This window comes from Phyllopteryx taeniolatus, chromosome 1, assembly GCF_024500385.1.
Source record: "Phyllopteryx taeniolatus isolate TA_2022b chromosome 1, UOR_Ptae_1.2, whole genome shotgun sequence".
NCBI lineage: Eukaryota > Metazoa > Chordata > Actinopteri > Syngnathiformes > Syngnathidae > Phyllopteryx > Phyllopteryx taeniolatus.
This window is the reverse complement of record NC_084502.1, coordinates 34,781,662-34,803,280: the sequence shown is the minus strand read 5'-3', so window position 1 is coordinate 34,803,280 and position 21,619 is coordinate 34,781,662. Positions and strand designations below refer to the sequence as shown.

At 40.4% G+C, this 21,619-nt stretch overlaps 1 long non-coding RNA gene across 1 annotated transcript; it reads right to left on the bottom strand.

Annotated features, from left to right (window-relative positions):
* Positions 1 to 1,071: 1,071 nt before the first annotated feature.
* LOC133486268 (uncharacterized) lies at positions 1,072 to 18,908 on the bottom strand. Its single transcript, XR_009790977.1, has 2 exons — positions 18,620 to 18,908; positions 1,072 to 2,467 (listed from the first exon to the last, which is right to left on the bottom strand). It is a non-coding gene; the product is annotated as an uncharacterized LOC133486268 (long non-coding RNA).
* Positions 18,909 to 21,619: the final 2,711 nt, after the last annotated feature.

Genomic DNA, 21,619 nt, shown 5'->3' with positions numbered 1-21,619 from the left:
ACAATATGATTCATTGAGATTAAATAATCACAAAGCCTTAGTGGGGTTCACAGTACTTTCAGTTTTCACTCAGAGACAGTGTGACTGTGGAAGTGAATTGTCTTTCATCTGGGATAGGCTCCAGCTCACCGGTGATGCTGAACAGGATAAGCAGTATAGAAATGTGATGGATGAATGGATGGATGGATATAGCGTGCTATGAAAAAGTATTTGCCGCCTTCTTAAATTCTCCCCCCCCCCCCCCCCGCCTTAATGATTAAGATCATCAAATAAATAGAAATATCAAAGATAACCCAAGTAAACATGAAATACAGTTTTTAAATGGTGATTTTATTTATTAAGGGAGACGGCGTGGTGCAGAGGGGAAGTGTACGCTCTGCAACCGGAGGGCAAGATACTAAACCCACATTGCCTCAGTTGGAGGGGCCATAGGCACAAAATGGCAAGCACGTTTCTGTCAGACTGCCCCATGGCAGCTGTGGTTAAACAAGTAGCTTACCACCACTAAGGTGTGACTCTAAAATAATGACTAAAGTGCATAATTATCAATTATAAAGCGTCTTTTACTCTATCATTTGGATAAAATCGACTCCCAATAACAGCTAACTCGTGGAGTACTCCAGATAAAATCCCATATTACTCCATTCCGATAGGAAACATTAAGTATTTCACTACTAATATTTCACCAAAAGTCACAGAGCTAACCAATCTAAATTACAAACCACTTCTGGAAAAAAAAAGCTCAGCTGACTTAAAATGCTGGAAAGATTTTCCTATATCATTCCTGAGTAGAATAGCTACAGTAAAAATGAAAACCTTACCACAAATAATTTATTTATCTCAATGATTCAATTTAAGACCACATTACCTTAGATTCGGCCATCATAAATATTATTCAAAAAATAAGAAAAACATAATTAGTTTACCCACTCTTCAGAAAAGTAAATGCTCCCAACTTTAAACACTATTATTTTGCTAACCAATTGCAATACCTCATCAAATGAATGCACCACAATGAGGAGCATCATTCTTGGCTAGAAGTGGAACAGACAGACTGCAATAACATCAAACTCTCAAAAGTCCCATTTATTTCTACAAGTCTCAAATGCCATAACTGTTTCAAGAACCCAATAATCGCATCCACCTTAACGGTTTGGTGGAAAGGTTTAGAAGCTACGCAATCTTAATTAGCTTCCAGTATGCTCTTCCCAATCTGGCACAATGCAGAATGTGAAATTAACAACATTATTTTATTTTAACACATGGGAACTATGTGGAATTGACCACCTACAACAACTACGTAACAATAATATATTTATGACACGTGATGAATTGTGCCAAGAATTTCCAATAAGAAGCGGAAACTTCCATCCATACAATAAATTAAAAAGAGCAATAACAAAAAGAATTCCAACACTTCACAGCACGCTTCAACCGCTCGAGTTTGTTAAGCAAATACTGAAGCTTCTCCCACAAAGGAAAACAAATATATAAATCACAAAAGTTTATAAATTAATCTCATGTAAAAATCAACGCAGTTACCAATAACTAAATGGGAAAAAGACCTTTCTATGTCTGCTGACTGTAATTACTGGCTGCAGATATGTAACAATACCTTTAGGATGACAATAAAAAAATGCAAATTTACAGTTTATACAATATGAAGTGCTCCATAGAACACACTTAACTAATAACTGGACGGGCCTCCCGGCGTATGCTGGTGATGGATTCGCTCTTGTTCCATGGATGCTGGGGGTGATGCCAACTGCCGTGTGTTTTGGTTCCCCATTTCAGCTGCTGGTGGGTGATGGGATGAGGTGGGGTATGGGGCTTCCGGGGGACATTACTGCAGGGCCGCGTGTGACAGTCCTCTCTCCGTGTGGTTTTCCCGCCGGGTGGACCCGGCCTACAGGAGCCATGCGTCTTAATCACTCACTTGCACACACTCACACCACCCACTGTAAATATTGTTTTTACTAATCACATCCGGGCACACACACATACTCAGGGTTACTTGGGGGGCTGGTGCGGGGTTGGGGGGATGCCAGCGTTGGACTGGGATTCAATATGTCAGTGCTGGTACCTGGTCTAGAGGCTTTCCTCCTCCGCCCGGCCTGCCCCCTAGGTCTTTTAATGCATTACACACACCCATCCCCTTTTTTTTTTTTTTTTTTTTAAAAAGCCCTATATACAGGACACTGGTCTCTTGCAGGCAGTGGGATTTGGGTGGAGAGGGTGGTTGGCTCCGGGGCAGCAATGGCCAGCAGCCCTCCCCTCCCCCCCAATCTCACAGGCCAGGGGTGGCGGGTGGAGGGGTGGTTGGCTGGGCTGGCTCTGGGCCCCTGCGACAGGTTTTGAGGTGCCTCGGTGGGCCCTGTGGACCGCCCTGGGTCCCTCAGTGTGGATGGTGTCCCGTCTATTGGGCCGCTCTCAGGTGGGCTCCTGGACCAGGTGGTCACTTCTGAAACTTAGTGTACATGTGAGACAGTTTCACTTCACTTGCATGTGTCCGCACCTCGGGGACTTATTCGCTTGGTGTGGTGCCACTGACTCATTGCGATAAATAACTCATAACCATGCAAACTTCCTGGGTATCCCCTCACTTGCACTCTGTTTCTATAAATGTTTAGAATTTACACTCCCACTCCTACCACACTTCCGCCGTACTGCCGGGTCCACTACTTCTGTCCTTATTATTTCTAGTCCTGTTGTATATCGTCCTGTCTTTCCTTCACAGGGTGTAGCACTACTGCCCCATACAACACTCAAATCTTATGTGTCATTGCGTTAGCCATATAATGATTTACTTTACTCATCTTTCTTCCAGCTGATGTCCTGTCTTTTGTTGTCTTCTCTTCCTACACAGTATTATTTAGTTATCTTGTCACTGTCTCTCTTTTGTCTTCTCTGTCGCTCCCATTTAAAAATGTCTGCTGTCTGACTACATTTTCAAGAAAAATCTATCAGAATACAAAGTACCACAGTGGCAGCTTAAAAACTCCACTGTGGCACAGTAAAACTGTTCCAGCATAAAAGGGATAAGGATCATCTTTTCTACTTCTCCTAACAGCCAAACAGGGCAAAATAAAAAAAATAAAATAAAATTATAAAGTGTCTTTTAATTCCTGGAAAAGTGCGATATAAATGGGATGCATCTTATCATTTATCGTACATACTACAGCATGTCTCATGAGTGGTTTCACTGTACGTTACGAAAAAGGAACCTTAGAACCAGTATTATGCACTGCACTTATGGTACTATAACATAGTGACTGCCACAACCAGCAAGAGCAGTACTTATTAATCCAATTCAATATAATTGTATTTAATTTGTATCATTTTTTTAACAACACACAATGCAAACCACAATCTGTGGTGTTCACAGTTTGTATCAGTAAAATGTGAGAAACATAAAGACTATGTTCCATAAACCCATACAATTATGCTTAAAAAAAAGCAATTTATAAGAGAGAAGCTCAAAGGCATCTTACATAAGATACACACTGAAAAAAACTGTCCAAATGTGTATGATCAAGCACTGTCGAGGTTAAAGAAAATAAAAAAACGTGTTCACATTCTCTGGTTTGTCCTCAGTGCTCATCAACCTGCAGTCCATCACCATGGTAACACTGAAGCAGGTTGGATGCTGGGCACAAAGCGAGCCCAAAGGGAAGGTCACAATTTTCACAGTTCGATAAAACCACATGTGACGTCTTTCCTTTATTTGCACGCAAAGCAATTTAAAAGATGCAAATGTTCAAGTTACCATGATGGGAATGGTTCTGAAAGCAATCTGTTGATATGACATTTTTCATACAAACATTGCATAACAAAATGCTATCCACAGTAAAAGCAGGGTCCACAGACACACAAACACAAACAAATAAACGCACACATGATGTGATGATGATGAAAAAACACCGTTGAGTAAGAAAAATACTAGATCTACAAACAAAGAAAATCAAGAGCAAGAATAATGAAAAATAGAATGTTGTTCTAATTCTAATCCAAAAATACTAATAAATAGATAATAAATACATTTTGTTTTTAGGAGGGTCATTGATAGTGTAGTGGTACACTTGCCTGACTTTGGTGAGGGTAACATGGGTTCAGTTCCCACTCAGTGACAGTGTGACTGTGAGTGCGGATGGTTGTCCGTGTCTCTATGTGCCCTGCGATTGACTGGTCACCAGTTCAGGGTCTAGTCCGCCTTTCACCCGAAGTCAGCTGAGATAGGCTCCAGCGTCCCATGACCCTAACCTGGATGAGCGGTGTTGAATATTTTGTATTATTATTTTTTAATCCCAATTGATCTAAAACAAGAAACGTTTAGTCTGATTTCATGTCACAGTCAGGACAAAAGTGTCTATTTATACAGTCAATGACTATCTGCTGTGTGTGCTTTGACCTCTTACGGCAATGTGGTGCAGTGCATGCATGGAGCTTCTTGTTTACTGTAAGCGGAAAAAAAAACAACAAAAAAAAAACAAAAAAAAGAGTCAAAGAAGAAAGTTGCACTCCAATTTAAATAAATTCATTTTTCACAGATTAGGAAGAATATATGACCGCGAGTATTGTTATATTAACTGTCTGTATGTGTCGTTGGTGTGTGAATATTCAATATTTGAAGATAAATCCCACCCGTGATTAAATGCTAATATTAGCTAGTCCGTCAATAGGGTTTACCATTAACTATTAGCATAAACTGGCGATTTCTAAAACAATGTCTTTTATTTTAATGTAAAATGAGAGTAATTATTTTTGTTGCGCGCTTAGTTTTACAGTCAACTCTAACTGGAATATCAATAAACATCTTAAAGAACGTTCAAATTTGGATTAATTGCCCAGCCTGCACATATTCTCTTCAGGTGATCGTTTTTTGTGATCGGCAATGAAAGGCAATGACAGACGAGGGCCGATCTCGTGTTTTCCATGGAAAAAAATCTATGAAGTTATGGGCCATTTTCTATCACGATAACAATATACCACCAAAGAGTAAATTTTTTCGTTATCCATCCATCCATCCATCCATCCATTGTCTGAGCCGCTTCTCCTCACTAGGGTCGTGGGTGTGCTGCAGCCTATCCCAGCTGTCATCGGGCAGGAAGCAGGGTACACCCTGAACTGGTTGCCAGCCAATCGCATGGCACATACAAACAAATAACCATTCGCACTCACATTCACACCTACGGGCAATTTAGAGTTGTCAATCAACCTACCATGCATGTTTTTGGGATGTGGGAGGAAACCGGAGTGCCCGGAGAAAACCCACGCAGGCACGGGGAGAACATGCAAACTCCACACAGGCGGGCCCGGGGATGGAACCACAGTCCTCAGAACTGTGAGGCAGATGTTCTAACCAGTCGCCCACCGTGCCACCGTTTACAGTTATTCTATGAAAAGTTATGCAATATGCTATGTTTATTTTCTCTCACTTTATTTGGAAGTGACATTAAACAGACCTGTCACAAATGAAAAATGCATTCAGTCATGCTGCAATTAGGTCTGCGGCGATAAAATATTTTAGTAATCGTATTCTTCTGAGAATTCTATCAAATAATCAAGTATTCGGATTAAATATATTTTTTAAAGAGCAATTACCTGTTGCAACAGCTCAGCTAATTTTCTCATTAGTTATTTTTTTCCACCATTTTTTGCCATTTAATGTTGATTTTGCATTGTATCAACCCATTGTGGGCTTTTTTCAACGTTTTCGGCCATGATATTCTTTTGCGGAGACTATTGGCGTTGTTGTTTCTTGCTTTCACCAGCAACATGTTTATAACAGCCCCATTTTTTATTGAGTAGAAATTTTTGGCATTCTTAGACTTTCACCGCTTGTCTACGATGCCATGACTGCAAGGAGCGGCGACCGAGAATAGCTTTGTCCCAATGTGGAGCCGCATGAGTGCCAGAGGAGATATGGAGAGGGATTAGAGTTTACACTTAAATTAAGTTAAGTGAATTGAGAGATGTATGTGTTACTCACCAACGGTCGAAATATTGACTGTGAGAAAACTACAGTTGCATGCACTCCGTGATAGCTACATCAATCATGCCTGCGCCCTCCTACTGGTCGATGGAGGCTTCAACCTTGCTTCTCTCTCTCATCTACTAACAGCTTCAAACAACATGTACAACAAGAGTGATAAGAGGGTGTGTAACAGCATTATTTCAGTTATTTTTATTTGCACATTTGAACAGGCTATAGATCACATTGAAGACCCTGTAAAGTCAATTTATAGATTTGTTACTAAATACATTAAAAATACATAGGTGAAAACCTGAAAATATAGAACTTTGTAGTACTGAAATGTGGAGATATATTCTAAAAAAAAATTCCACTGCTTCTGTATTTCTAATTTTTGGGGCGTGGCTAAAACACCTTCCCAGCTGGGGCATGAGTCCCGATTCCTTGACTACTTGAGAAAACAATTTGATAAAGTGACAAAACATGTTTGCTATATTTATTGATAGGCCAGCTTTAAGTGGCTATGTTAGGTCATGTGAGACTAATCCATATTGTAATTTCTCTAAATCTGAGTGTGGGCCTGGTGATTGGCGATTGTGACGTCAGCAATGATGAACGAACATAGGAACATTTTAGATGAAAGCGCAAAAGAACATTTAAGCTTAAATGTTGGCTCAAGTCAGTCATTCTGCGTGTAGAGTGCCTGCCGTGAGTTGGAGCCAATAGTAACTCTTGTATGAATGTGCATTCTGACACCGTTTGTGGTAATAAAGTGACTGAATCGCATCATCAACTGTGTCATGCTTGACCCCATACGAGGGCATTACTTTATTGCTAAATTATAAATGGGAGGGAAAAAAATAGCATTCTGCTGCAGACTGAGAGGAATGAGATTGATTCTCAGGTAGGTAAGTGTCTTCTGGCTCAAAATTGGATTCTGACTCCGGTAGCGCAAACATCTAGGAAACTGTAGACATAAGAAAGTATCTAGATGAAGATGTATCTATTTTTCAGGTGGTATTAGTGGTTATTAATTGACAGTTGACAACTGAGCGACAACTGTGGTTTCAGCAATCAGCGGACACAAAAGCCTTGATTTTTCACAATTTTGAAACCCCCTTTATATAATTGGTGATTTTTTGTCCCTTCTTTTTTTAATCATTGTAATTTGACAAGGTTGTTAGCAAAACTCTTTTCTGTGGTGTGTCGAATTTACGAGAGATATTTATTTTCACTTTACAGGGTGAAAAAACAATGGAAATTATTCATCTTTGTCTCACTTTTTTAAATAAAAAAACCCCGGAATTAGAACAGGGGTGTGTATACTATTGATATCCACTGTGTTTATATAGTTAGAGTCTAATACCCTCAAAATGTAAAAAACCATCTCAATTCTAATACATATAGTCTAATAAACGCAAAGAAATCTAGCGAATGCAGCGGATATGACTGAACTGTTTTGATTTTACACTCCACGTAAGAGCGGGTGAAGTGGGAAGTGATGCCCTCGGGTGGGAGGAAAGGCACGAGTGAGACAAACGAATATAAATGTGTCCAGTTCTGTTTTAATGTGACTAATGTGTGTGGTTGTAGGCTGTCTGCTGCTATGTTAGCAAACAGGCATTCAATAAGAGTCTGGAACAAATCTTGCCTTTTTGGTTTCGTAACAATTTATTCTTCAATAAACCGCTATTTTTGTAAACTAAGGAATCTTGTGCCTTCAACCAACCTAACATAGGTGTTTTGTAAACATTTGAGGCAACTTGAGCCCGTTGCACACAAAACGATAACTGGGCCAATTTTGAGCCTCATTCCCCTCTTCTGATTAAAAGCAGTGAGGGCCTGAAAATCAGATGTATCTAAAGATTATCGTGACAAATTATCCTGTGGTGTGTGATGTGTTAAGAGTGATTCTTCCTCAATGATGATGACTCCATGGCTTGGCTGTCCTCTGTGTTGACCACACATAAGGATTTTCCATCGCAAATATTGAGCAAATTCAATACTTACCATTGTTTCTGAGCAAATCATGGAGGAAACGTCACTTTTAACGCATCCCACACCACAGGATAATTACGCAGCATATCTTCAGAGACATTTGATAATCGGGCCTTTGCCGACTTAGATCAGAAGGGCGCCATTGGGCTGAAATTATTGGTATGTGTGCAACCAGGTTTAAATACACGAAAGAATAAAGTACCTTTACCTTTACAACTAGGAAAACCTAACAAAGGTGTTCTTGGGAATATCAGAAACAATTTAGTCTCCCACGCACTGTATTAAAGCGCTTTTGTAAACAGCGAAGTCAGTGGAGTCTGGGCAGCCACACATGAGTTGAAATGGTTAAAAAGAGCTACAAATATCAGAGTGATGGTGTCGTAGCTTGTCAAACAGCCGTTGGAGTTGTGCTCTTCGTGATTCAGAATCCAGCTGCATCCTATGCCTCACTGCTGATTGAAGCTGAGCGCCGCAATCAGGCCGCTATTTGCCCGCCTCACCAGGCACCAGCTTTAGGCTGCTTCAGTTATGAGTCCATGCATTTGTATTAGAGCCAAATTTTCCTCATTCCCATTTGGTTTCTCATTTTTGGGATTATTCAAAATACCAAAAGGCCAGCATTTAGTGTATTGTAATCTTCTGCTTGTATCGTATGTGAAACACACTGTGATGATCAATGGAAGCCCACAGGCAGAATGAATGAGTCCAATTAGCGTGAAAGAGACGTTCATTTTCTCCGACCTCGGTGAGTCGAATGTGTTTTCGGCTCCTTCGGCACTTGCATGTGTGGTGAGTGTATAGTAGTAGGTTTAATCAAGTCTAGTTTTGTCATTGGAGACACTTATTTAACCCTTGGACTGGTCACCAGCCATCCATCCAGCCATTTCCATACCGATTATCCTCACCAGGGTCGTGGGTGTGCTGGAGCCTATCCCAGCTGACTCTCGGTGAGAGGCAGGGTACACCCTGAACTGGTCGCCAGCGAATCGCAGGGCACATAAAAACCAACAACCATTCGCGCTCACATTCACACATATGGGCAATTAAGAGTCTTCAATTAACCTACCACACATGTTTTAGAGGAAACCGGAGTACCCGTAGAAAACCCACACAGGTACGGGGAGAACATGCAAACTCCACACCGGCGGGACCGGGATTTGAACCCCGGTCCTCAGAACTGTGAGGCAGATGTGCTAACCAGTCGCAATTTAAAGGTTTTTTTGGATGTGGGAGGAAACCGGAGTACCTGTAATTCTGGATGTTTCTTCACAATCATGGCCGCAATTACCATTGAGGACACCAAGGTCATGACTGCAGTATTTTTTCCTGGATGGAAAAATTTATAAATAAATAAATAGGAGCATAGTCGTTTCTGCACAAAGTAAAATTATTTGTCGGCAGTAACTACCTTCTTTCTATTCATCACCGTGAGTTACAAAGTGAATTATCTTGTCTCAATTGAAAGCAGGACATTGAAAGCAGATATATGATGAATTGTTGACTGATGTTAGCTAGCTAATTTACAATCAATGTTTGCTCATTTTTGTGAAGTTAGGCTATTCTTGGACTGCATCTATTAGCCTACTGCTGATGCTACTGATATTACTGTACCTACTTGCAAATTGCTTAGGTTATCTCATCTTACTAGACACATTTAAATAGCCTTTAGAAATGATTTGCATAATGATTTTTAAAAATCAAAACTCCAGCAAGAGAACATTTTCTTCTGGAACTCTCAACCTAGTTTTAATCCTAACAGAGGCCAGGCCACTATCACAACATTACCCAGCGCTGTTAATGCTACTAATTAACTGAGTTGTTGTGTAGTTGCTTTTTTCAGACATCATTTGGGAAAATAGTAAGGCAGAAAGAGGACAGGAGGGGCAGAAAAGAAAAGAATGAGAAGACCAAGTAAGGTAGGATTATCATACACAGTGATGTTAAAAAAAATACAATATTGTGCTCAGATCAATTCAATCATCAAAGGGACCGTCAGAGGTTGAGAAAGAACAAAAACAATCGACTATAGTTCACATATGCAAAGTCAAGAACCAAGCTCAAGAAGAGCTGGAATCCTTACTAGAAAAGCACTAGCAGGACGAGACAAGAAGTATTAGCCAAACAGCCACCGTATTCTGTCGATCTACATGACACTCCCAGTGACCACCTGTTCATCCACCTTCCACCTTTTCCAGCGCTTTCCCTCAGGTAGGTACTATCGAACAATGCACACTAACCAGCAGACATTCCAACAGCTTCTTCCCTCTTTCCATTTAACCTCCTAAACAGTTGACTTACAGTTTCGTTGTAAGATGCTGCCAATTTTGCACATTTGTCGGGACACTACCACAATTAATACTGTACTCACTGTTGTAGCTTAGTCACTGAATTATTTGCATATCTGTTGTTGATTACTACTGGCCACTTACGTATTTGAGAACTCTCTGCACCATTTGCACAATTGTCACTGTACCAGATTATCGCACTATTAGTCATGTTGAATTGCTTTAAATTGGCACAGTTGTCATTGTATCAGCATTACCACATTATTGCTACCCTTTCATTGCGCAATGACTTGCCGTACTTGTGTTTTTAAGTACTGATTGTATATTTTGCCATAGTGGCTCCAACTACCGGAGACCAATTCCTTGTGTGTGTTTTTTTTTGTTGTTGACATAATTGGCCAATAAAGATGATTCCAATCTTCTGATCTTCAAGTGAAAGGTCCTTTCCAGCGTGAATGAGCTTGAAAACCTTAAAATGTTATCTATGGGCAATTACAGCCTGTCAGGACTTGCAATGATGAATATTCATAGACACAGAGTCCGAGAGCCAGTGAAAGTGCTAAGGTGCTTGGATGGCCCAGACCATGGCAGAATACCTTTTTCCTTTAACAAAAACACATCAGTTCTCAGACATCATAGTCATATGATTTCAGGCAGTTTTAAATCAGTTCTTAATTGGAATCCTTACAAACATGGGTTTCTTCCACGCTTTTGCGTTTTCCCCATATTTTTCTGAGAAATTGCATGCTTATATGATCAGCAGCAACTTTCTCAGCCATGCCAAGTAACGAACAGTCCTGGGTAAAGTTGAAAAATAGACAATGACAGAGTCACTTACGGACAGATCTGTGTTTCCTGTTGGACTTATCCTCAGAGTTTTCTTTGATACATCATCTTATTCAACAGGGACATCACTGTTGGAGCTGCTATTATTTTCTTTTTGGTTGTTGTTGTTCCCCCTCCCTCCCCAATTTTCCCATTTATTTGCTCTTTACTATATTAAAACATGAATTTGGGTCTCTGCATCTTTCACTGAGCGGATTGGTCTGATCTTTGCAATTTGGATGGATGGAAAAAGCATGCACGTGTTACCTCTTTTATATGTAAATCAAATGCGAAAGCCAGATCAAAGAATGCACTGAGGTTCCTTACCCTCTATCCTTGCAATGAGTAACCAGAGGTGGGTAGAGTTGCCAAATATTGAATTCAAGTAGGAGCACTGCTACTTTAGAATAATATGACTCAAGTAAAAGTAAATATTCCTCCAAATATTTACTTGAGTAAGAATAAGAAATTATTCAGAGACACAAATACTCACGTACTGAGTAAATGGTAACTTAAATCGGCACGAACGTCAGATAAAACTAACTAAATAAAATATGAATGTGCAAATTCAGATATTGCTGAACTATATCACTTATAAAAATAAAATAAAAAATACAATTATAAAATAACAAATAATGAACAAAATTGTTGTCAAATAACAAATGAATGCAAATTCAGCTCCAAGAAATGGTCTTATACTGTTTTGTTTCCACTGTGAAACAGCACAATAGCCTCAACAGGGAGATTGCAAAAACAGGAACAAAGCTGCAGTGGATATAAAACGTCTACACACCCCAGTTTAGATCCCAGGTTTTTGTGATGTAAAATAATTTAGACCAAAATAAATCATTTTAAAACTTTGTCCACCATTAATATGACAGAATTTACACAACTGAATTGATTTTTTCTTTTTCAATCTTTTTGAGAGGGGAGGTGAAAATAATCTGAAATAATCTTGTTCAGGTCACCACTGCAAAAAAAATGCTCTGTCTTAACTGGTCTTTTACTTTGTTAAATAAAGTTTATATAAAATAATAATAATAGTAATCAAAGAAATCTGGTTGCACAAGGGCGCACTCCCTCTTATAACTGGCATGTGCCTGTGTTCAGGAGTAACCAATCAAATTCAAACTCATGGTAAATGGGAGTCCACACGCACCTGCCAGGCTACCACCATTTTATTTTTTATAAGGATAAAGAGTCAAAATTCATGATCCAATATTGTTAATCTCTCTAGCTAACCAGCCAAAAACTAAATTTAGTTATCTGCTTAATTGCAGCAGTCATAAGTAACAATAATCAAAACAAAAATAATAAAATGACAACATTTAAAAAAAAAACAAAAACAAAAAAAAAAACAGATGGACAAAATGGATTGATTACTCGATACACATAGTGCTACTACGGTATTTAAACACACCATCTGTCACTCTCCAAACAAAGAAAACACGGCCTTGCCTTGAAACTGAAAGTTTCACCAAAACTTCGGAGTTTAAACTGCATGATGCAATATGTCGGGTGAGAGTTCAGTTTACTGAGCATCAAAATATTTTCTCTTGTGTTTTGTTTTTTCTTTGGCTTTTGGTGGATTTTTTTTGGGGGGGTAACACTTATTTGATTAGAAGGAGCGACCTTATCAAGGAGTGTCGAAGAGCATGAGAAAAGAAGAAAAATAATACAAACATGCTTGTATGATCATTATAAAATGAGGTAAGACTCATTATTATAGAAGACTATTCTAGTCCAGTCTATTATGGAAAGGACAATTACTGTACATCAAATCTAGGGCAATGTTGTTTCATTAAATACCCTGTATCAGTGATTTGTTTCTAATTATTGTGCATTAAGTATGTTTAAAGATAAGTGCTGAAAACGTGCATCGACTGAGAATAATTTTGTACAATTTAGCCAGGGGCAGAGCCAGCTGGTGGCCACCCTATTGGCCTCCCCCTTCGTGCGGCGTGGGCAATCGTCGATGAAAAACAAATTCTAGTGAAATTGTGATCAAGCCCCCACCCCACCCTTTGACGATCTGTTTTCACGGTGCAGAAAGTTCAAACAGCAGCCGCCATCCCCCCACCCCCACCCCACACCCCCCATTACCGTTTTTCAAGGGGCAAAAACCCTTCGTCGACGATTGGTTTCAGGATTCAGCAGACACGCTTATCGCAACCGACAACTCAGAGGAGGTCTCCATTTTTCCCGACTTTGGAGCCTCATTATATGTATATCCATCCATCCATTTTCCGAACCGCTTTTCCTCATTAGGGTCATGGGTGTGCGGGTGCCCATCTCACTTGACTTTGGGCGAAACCCTGACCTTGTCGCCAGCCAATCACAGGGCACATTATAAACAAACAACCATTAGCACTCACATTCACACCTACGGGCAATTTAGAGTTTTCAATTAACCAACCATGCGTGTTTTTGGGATGTGGGAGGAAACCGGAGTACCCGGAGAAAACCCACGCAGGCACGAGGAGAACATGCAAACTCCGCACAGGTGAGGCCAGGATTTGAACCCGTGTCCTCAGAACTGTGAGGCGGATCTGCTAACCATGTGTCCACCGTGCCACCCCTCATTATATACTGTACCACTTGGCAATTTTTTTATTAATTCAAATTTGGCAGACTTGTTAACAACACTCTTCTATAAGGTGTGTCAAATTATAAGACATTTTTATTTTCACTTTACAGGGACTTTAGGGAAATATTAAAGCAAACTTGATGAACGTAAAGCAGCTATAACAAGAGACACCATTTCATGGTGAATTCCATTTAGGCCAATGGAGGACCACTTTGTGAGCATGGAAAGCTTATAATTAGACCACCGCAGTTGCCAGAAGCCTCCCAGCCGAGACGCCCGAGTCAACGCATCCCACTGCAGTGACTTATGTTGGCTAGTGTGTATGAATAATTCATGAGAGAGAAATATGCACCATAAAGCTGTGCCAGAGACACACTGCTGTAAGTTGTCTCCTTAGCTCATCGCCATTAACCCAAAACAAGAAACATACATTTTTTTTAAGGAGCAGACCGCTTGCTAGACACATGATGTAACCACATATCTTTATATTTGAAGGCGTGTCAATAGCATTTATTATGTAAAGTTTACATGTATTAAAATTCATTGTAAAAATAAAAGATGGAAGGCAACAACAGATCGGTCACCATATAAACAGATAACCTGAACTTTGCCTTATACTGTATTCTCTCTCTCTCTCTCTCTCTCTCTCTCTGTATATATATATATACATATATATATATATATGTATATATATATATATATATATATACACACACACATACACACACACACACACACACACACATATATATATATATATATATATATATTTTTTTTTTTATATATATATATAGTTGGAATCCCCATATAGTTTGCTTAGGTTATTTTTTTTTTAATCAGGATACACGACTGCAAGACTATGATACTTTGGACAGGTTCTCCAGTGCACTGGCGAACGTGCAAGTGAGTTGGTCTTAGTTATGAAACTCCATGGATGAAAATGAGTGCCACTCCAGCTCGGGACACATCCTTAAATGAGCATGAAGCCTCCGAAGTGAGACACCACCACCTGTTTCCCAGCCACATTTGGAGGCGGTGTTGTAGTGTGAAGTGACAAAGTGCTTTTTCAGACATCATAATCACACGAAATTACACATCTTTAAAAAAAAAGATAATCCATGCACTCCGTTTCAACACAAAGACGCAAATGAGCACGAAGAGCTCAGCTGTTTGAGGTCCTTTCATCCAAACGATTCATTCAAATCCCAGCTTGACTTTAAATCACATTATTGCACATTTCTGCTTGTCATTTAAGTCTTCAAAATGTGGCAATGTAGTTGAACACTTACCAGTGCAATAAAAACATGTAACGCCATGTACTGTTTCTTTCCCAGACCATTAAAATGTATGTCTTTTTACAACTCACTTGCATCTCAGTGAGCTTCCATGTTGTATTTCTTCCTCTATAGCAGGGGTGTCAAACTCAAATTCACGGTGGGCCAAAATAAAAAATTGGGACAATGTCGTGGGCCAAACTCAATATTTAATGAAAAATCACTGCGATGTGCATGTTTCCCTTCTCTCCACAAATGTAGCTTTAAAGTTTATCATAGGACAACAAACTTACATTTTGCTTAAACACTGAATCTGGAATCAACAAACTTGAATATTATAAACACATGAGAAATCAAATTTGCGATAAAAGACATCAGTGGTATTTGTTTGTTGTTTTGTATTTAAATAGATAACATGTATTCTTCTGTCTCTCCATCTTCTATTTATCTATCTCCAACTACCTTTCTTTTTTGATGTAAATCTTTTTTCAAAGGCCAACAACAAAACAACCCAAAAAAATAATTGAAATGTGCAATAATAATAATTTTCCTTCAATAAAAATCCAAACCTCAAACTATTAAGTCCCTGCCTAAGAGTTGATAAAGGGCATTAAAAAATACATTAATTTGATTATGTTATATTCTTCGTTACACCCACATTGCTCCGCACATGACAAACAGTGAACTTTGACTTAAGTGAACAGATAATCTGGCTGCCACCTGTCTTGGAAGTTAGCGGTTTTCCATCTTTCGTTTGGCCATTTTTGGGAAGGGGAAGTGTAAATTTGCCCAAGGAGACTGGTAGCATAGTTACTAATGACTGCAACAGAAAGGGAAAGGAAAGAAAGGGTGCTGGCTACTCACTACAACATGGTTAAAGTGGCAATATGTGAACAATTAGAAGAAGAAGAATGCAATGTAGATGGAAGAGTCAGCTGTATCTATGAGAATGTTCCATAACTCTGCTTGTTTGTCACTCATTATCAATAAGGGTGCGTTCACAACAATTTAGTGGTGTATCAAACTGTTTCCTCTGAGGGCCACATACAGAAAAATCAAGAGATGCAAGGCCCACTTTGAAATTCTTCAATTCTAACTGATTAAACATGCTAAAATTCATCAATGAAGAAATCTGCTCTGTGTGGAATTGTTATTAGCAACGTGACAAAATTTCACCAAAATGACACTCTGTCAAAATATTGTTAGAACTTCCATCCATCAATTCATTTTCCGTACCACTTATCCTCACTAGGCTCGTGGGGGTGCTGCAGCCTATCCCAGCTATCTTCGGGCGAGAGGCAGTTTACACCCTGAACTGGTCGCCAGCCAATCGCAGGGCACATAGAAACAACCATACGGGTTGGGAGGGATGGCCCTCTTCGTCGGTGGTTGTCCGGCCTAATGGCCGACCTGCAGGAGCCATGCCTCTCAATCCCTCACTTAGCACACACTCACACCATTCACTGTATATATTTTTTGGCAGTGCGTGTGTGGTGGTGGGTCGGGTATGGGGGTATGCTGGGGGGGGGTGGCATTGGGTCCCTGCGGTCCCCACCGGGTGGCCAGTTGTCGGGGCGCCTCGGTGGGGCCGGCGGACCGCCCTGGGTCCTTCGGTGTGGGACGTGTCCCGTCTGCCGGGCTGCTCTCGGGTGGACCGCTGGGCCTGATCCCGCTCCTCGATTGAATGGGTGGGGTCCTCAGCCACAGCAATTACAGGACACTTCTGTCAGTCTTTGTGCATGTAAAACGGTATAAATTCACTTGCATGTATCCGCAGACACACACCCCTAGGACTCTTTCACTGGGTGTGGGGTAACGCACTTACTGCGACAAATAACTCATGAATATGCAAATCGCGTGTGTATCCCCTCACTTATACTCTCGTCCCTTAGACTTTTATAATTCACATAATGCCACCACACTTCAGTTGCACAGTCGGGTTCATGACCCTTGTCCTGCATGCTTCTTCTCCTGTGCTTGTCCTGTTCTATCTTGTCCAGTCCTTCCCTCACAGGGTGTAGCACTACAGCCCCATGCAACACTCATATTTAATGTTTCATTGTTGTAGATAATGTAATGATTTACTTCTCTCCTGTTTACAATTAGTGCTTTGTCTTTTGTCTTTGTTTTTCTCTCCCTTCTAGACACTTTGTTCTGTTCGACTGATCAAGTCTGATTCTCATTAAACCTCAATTATAATACCACAGCGGAAGCTTAAAAACTCCACTGTGACACAATAAAACTGTTCCGGCATGAAAGGGATACAGATTCTCCATTCTGCTTGACCTAACAGCCGAACAGGACAAAAAAAAAGAAAAAAGAAAGAAACAACCATTCGCAGTCACATTCAGACCTACGGGCAATTTAGAGTCCTCAGTCAACCTAACATACATGTTTTCTGGACGTGAAGAAAACCCACACAGGTACGGGTAGAACATGCAAACTCTACACAGGCGAGGCCGGATTTGAACCCGGGTCCTCAGAACAGTGAGGCGGATGTGCTAACCAATTTTCTCACCATGCCTGAAATAACTTTTTTTTTTATTTAAATTTTTTTTGTGTCCCTTTTTAGCGTACGTTATTCTATGATAATGCCGATCGAAAAATCTGGTCAAAAACACCTTCAAATTAGAGTAAAAGAGTATAACTTAATTATTTCTCAACAAAGACTATATCCTCGACCCTTTCGTTTTCTCTGTTACTCTATAAACCCGTTCTCCTATTGGCTGACAAGTTTCAGTTAAAAAAAAATCTAACAATAAGCATCTAACAATAACCATCCATTTTCTGAGCCGCTTCTCCTCACTCGGGTCACGGGCGTGCTGGAGCCTATCCCAGGTAAATGGTTATTAATATATTTCATTGTTAGAATTTACTTTATATATATTCCATGTAAATCTACTGATGGATGAATAAACACCGTTACATTTATTCTTGTCTCTTTTTTTTTACATTTTTTTTTTTACACAAGACAGACTTCTTTAATTGGACAACAGTACATTTAAATAAGCAAATATGCCAACAGAATAGCTTATAAATATATAGATAGGTTATAAATATACAAACACCACCCCTATATAAAACCTAATGACACTCCTGTTTCAAACAAAGTCACTTCCCCTAAAAATGCAATTTAAATGGTGCAAATGGAACATTACTTGGGATTAGAGCAGTGTGGGCAGTAGAATAGGTAGTGTACTTTAGGAATTAATAGTTTTTTTCTCCTGAATTTAAATTTTATGGAGAATTTTAGAGGCCTTTGTTTTCAAAGTCAAATGTGGCCCAACACTGGTTTATACTGACTCTAGAACAGATTTGTCAGGTTCAAGACACCTAAAAAAATCAAGACAGACACAGAGGTAGTTCAGTTTCCAGACTTGCAAGGAGACAACGGCCAAGAGTGTACTTTGTTACAGTCTCCAACCATTTTCTGAGTTCACTTTGCCGGATTCTCTCTTTTTATTACTTTCCCGTTTACACTCTCATTCAAACAGTTTTCATTCACACTGGCTCGTCAGAGGACTCCGCCGTCCTATACGGAATTTAACTACAACGCCACGAAACTTTCCTAGTTTCTTGTCTGACCCGCCATTGACTAGTATTCACAGGGTTTTTGTCTCAGGTTTCGCAAACCTTTTCCTTATTCATTCATACCTTTTTAAATGAAAACTCAACTCACCCCTGTCTGTCTTTTCAGAGGACCGTCAACCTTTGGATTCCAGCTGGCGGGCCGATTTCAGTCACGGAAAGGGTTTTTTGGACTCACTTTTAATGGAGTCTGTCATGGCCATGGTCTTTATACTGCAATCCAGCCACCCGCTGGATTCGTCGGGTATGTTGGTATCCGCCTCGAAGGACCAAGTAAATGTCAGGTTCAAGACACCTAAAACACTTGTAAAAAATCAAGACAGACACAGAGGTAGTTCAGTTTTCAGACTTGCAAGGAGAAAACGGCCAAGAGTGTAATTAGTTACAGTCTCAAACCATTTTCTGAGTTCACTCTGCCAGATTCTCTCTTTTTATTACTTTAGGGCAGTTCCCTTGTTACATATGAGTTACAACGTCAAAAAGGTGGGGGCATACAAGCATGTTGCAACTCATGTGATCAGCACATAACACTCTTCGTTGTGGTTGAGACAGTAGAAGAATTATATACTTCTTATCAAGACACAGGAAACTCCTCGGCTCAAATTTGTCCTTGCACCTGCCAGGACATGACTCATCCTGCGGGAGAAAGCTTGCACGCAGTGATAAAACATTTCTCTAACTAGAAGTAAGCAGAAAAGCACAACACATGATAACTTATTTACATTTTTCCATCAAGATTCATTATTATTATGAAGTGTTTAGTACATCTTGTTCAACCCTAAAGGTTTGACAGTGCGTCAAAGAGAAAACACTGCTTTTAACTAATCAAACAGTCTGTAGAAAGGTCACATTACCATGATCTTTAACTTACAGTAAGGTGAGTTCCGCGGCCCAAACTGACTGAAAAGTTGTAGAATGTGCAGGATTCAGCAGCTTGTTTTCATGTGTGGCCGACGGTCGGCCGCCGGTTTTGCTGCGTGGAGCTTCAAAACCACATACAGGGTTGCAGTTTTTCCGTTGCAGCGCTTCTGTGAATGTGCGGCGCTCATTCGCTTTGTATGCAGTGAAGAGTCGCTGACTGTAATTTTTTTGCAATGGTCGACTTCAGTGGCTATCGGCTGTGTTGCTCAGTTTGCAGCGGGCCTTATTGAGGGCAAGTGAAATATCCAGGTGTCCAGTGGGATTCATGTCGATCCAGGAAGCGTTGAGTGGGCGATACTTCATTAATTGAATAACCCATTTTAATCTTCTGCTAAGTGCCCTTGAGTAGTAGAGCTCCCCTTAGAAAGATATTGCAATAATATATCAAGTACACCTGAGTGACTTCAGCAGGGCCGACCCAAGCCAGTGGCACCCGAGGCGAGATTTTATATGGCGCTGCATTCCATCAATGATTTACATAAGCTGACAACACATTTGCAAGGCAATAGTTTTTAACATTGCTTTTAATTTTTGAGATAACATGCCACAAAATTTCAAATAGAAACATTTTTCTTCGTTTCATTACTGTATCGATACTGCCAAACAAATCATGTGAGTAAGTTGCTGTTGTGACAGCTAATGCGACAAACCAAAAGTAGCAACAAATTGACCTCTCTTTCGCCAATTTTTCCTCTTTTTTTTCTTCTTCTTCTGTGGTCTAGACAGTTTTGGCCTTTTTGACATGTTTCCAAAGTTCATTGGGGTCACAAAAAAAAATTGGCTCTCAGTAGAGAAGGGAGTATTTGCTATAATCCATCCATCCATTTTCTGTACTGCTTATCCTCACTAGGGTTGTGGCGTGCTGGAGCCTATCCCAGCTATCTTCGGGCGAGAGGCGGGCTACACCCTGAACTGGCCACCAGCAAATCGCAGGGCACGTACAGTGGGTACGGAAAGTATTCAGACCCCCTTAAATTTTTGACTCTTTGTTATATTCCAGCCATTTGCTAAAATCATTTAAGTTCATTCTTTTTCCTCATTAATGTATACACAGCACCCCATATTGACAAAAAAATACAGAATTGTAGACATTTTTTCAGATTCATTAAAAAAGAAAAACTGAAATAGCACACAGTCATAAGTATTCAGACCCAACCAACCAACAACCCATTTTCTGATCCCAGCCTATCCCAGATATCGGGCAGGAGGCGGGGTACACCCTGAACTGGTTGCCAGCCAATCGCAGGGCACATACAAACAATCACCCATTCACACTCACATTCACAACTACTTTTTTAGCAATATAACAATGTCAATTAACCTACCATGCATGTTTTTGGGATGTGGGAGGAAACCGGAGTGCCCGGAGAAAACCCACGCAGGCACGTGTATTTAGCTAATACACCCATGAGTCTTTTTGGGAATGATGCAACAAGTTTTTCCCACCTGGATTTGGGGATCCTCTGCAATTCCTCCTTGCAGATCCTCTCCAGTTCTGTCAGGTTGGATGGTGAACGTTGGTGGACAGCCATTTTCAGGTCTCTCCAGAGATGATTTTGCACGCCCTTGTCTTAGTTCTGGCAGCGTGCAAGTCCTCAAGGGTGGGTAGGGGGGTACCGACAATCCTTTCAGCAATTTTGATTGTCCGTTGCAGTCGGAGTTTGTCCTTTTTTGTAGCAGCACCAAACCAGACTGTGATGGAAGAACACAGGACTGATTCGATGACCGCTGTGTAGAACTGTCTCAGCAGTTGAATGTGCGAAATGATTTTGTTGGTACACAGACCTCTTCACAGAAACTGATATAGGATGTGACAGTGTCCGTATATTCATCCAGGCTGCCAGCTGAATTTTCAAAGACACTCCAGTCTGTGCAGTCTAAGCAGCTTTGAAGTTCCATCTTGGCTTCATTTGTCCACTTTTTCACTGTAGGCTTCGCACATTTAAGTTCTTGCCTGTACGTCGGTATTAAGTGAATTAAGCAGTGATCAGACGAGCCCAAGGCTGCACGAGGTATAGCACGGTATGCGTTTTTTACCGTGGTGTAGCAGTGATCAGTGGAGGCCACTGTGATCTTAGGAACCTAAAGTGCAGCAGATTTTTTTTTTTTTAACCTTGGCCAGATCTGTGCCTTACCACAATTCTGTCTCTGAGCTCTTTAGGCTGTTCCT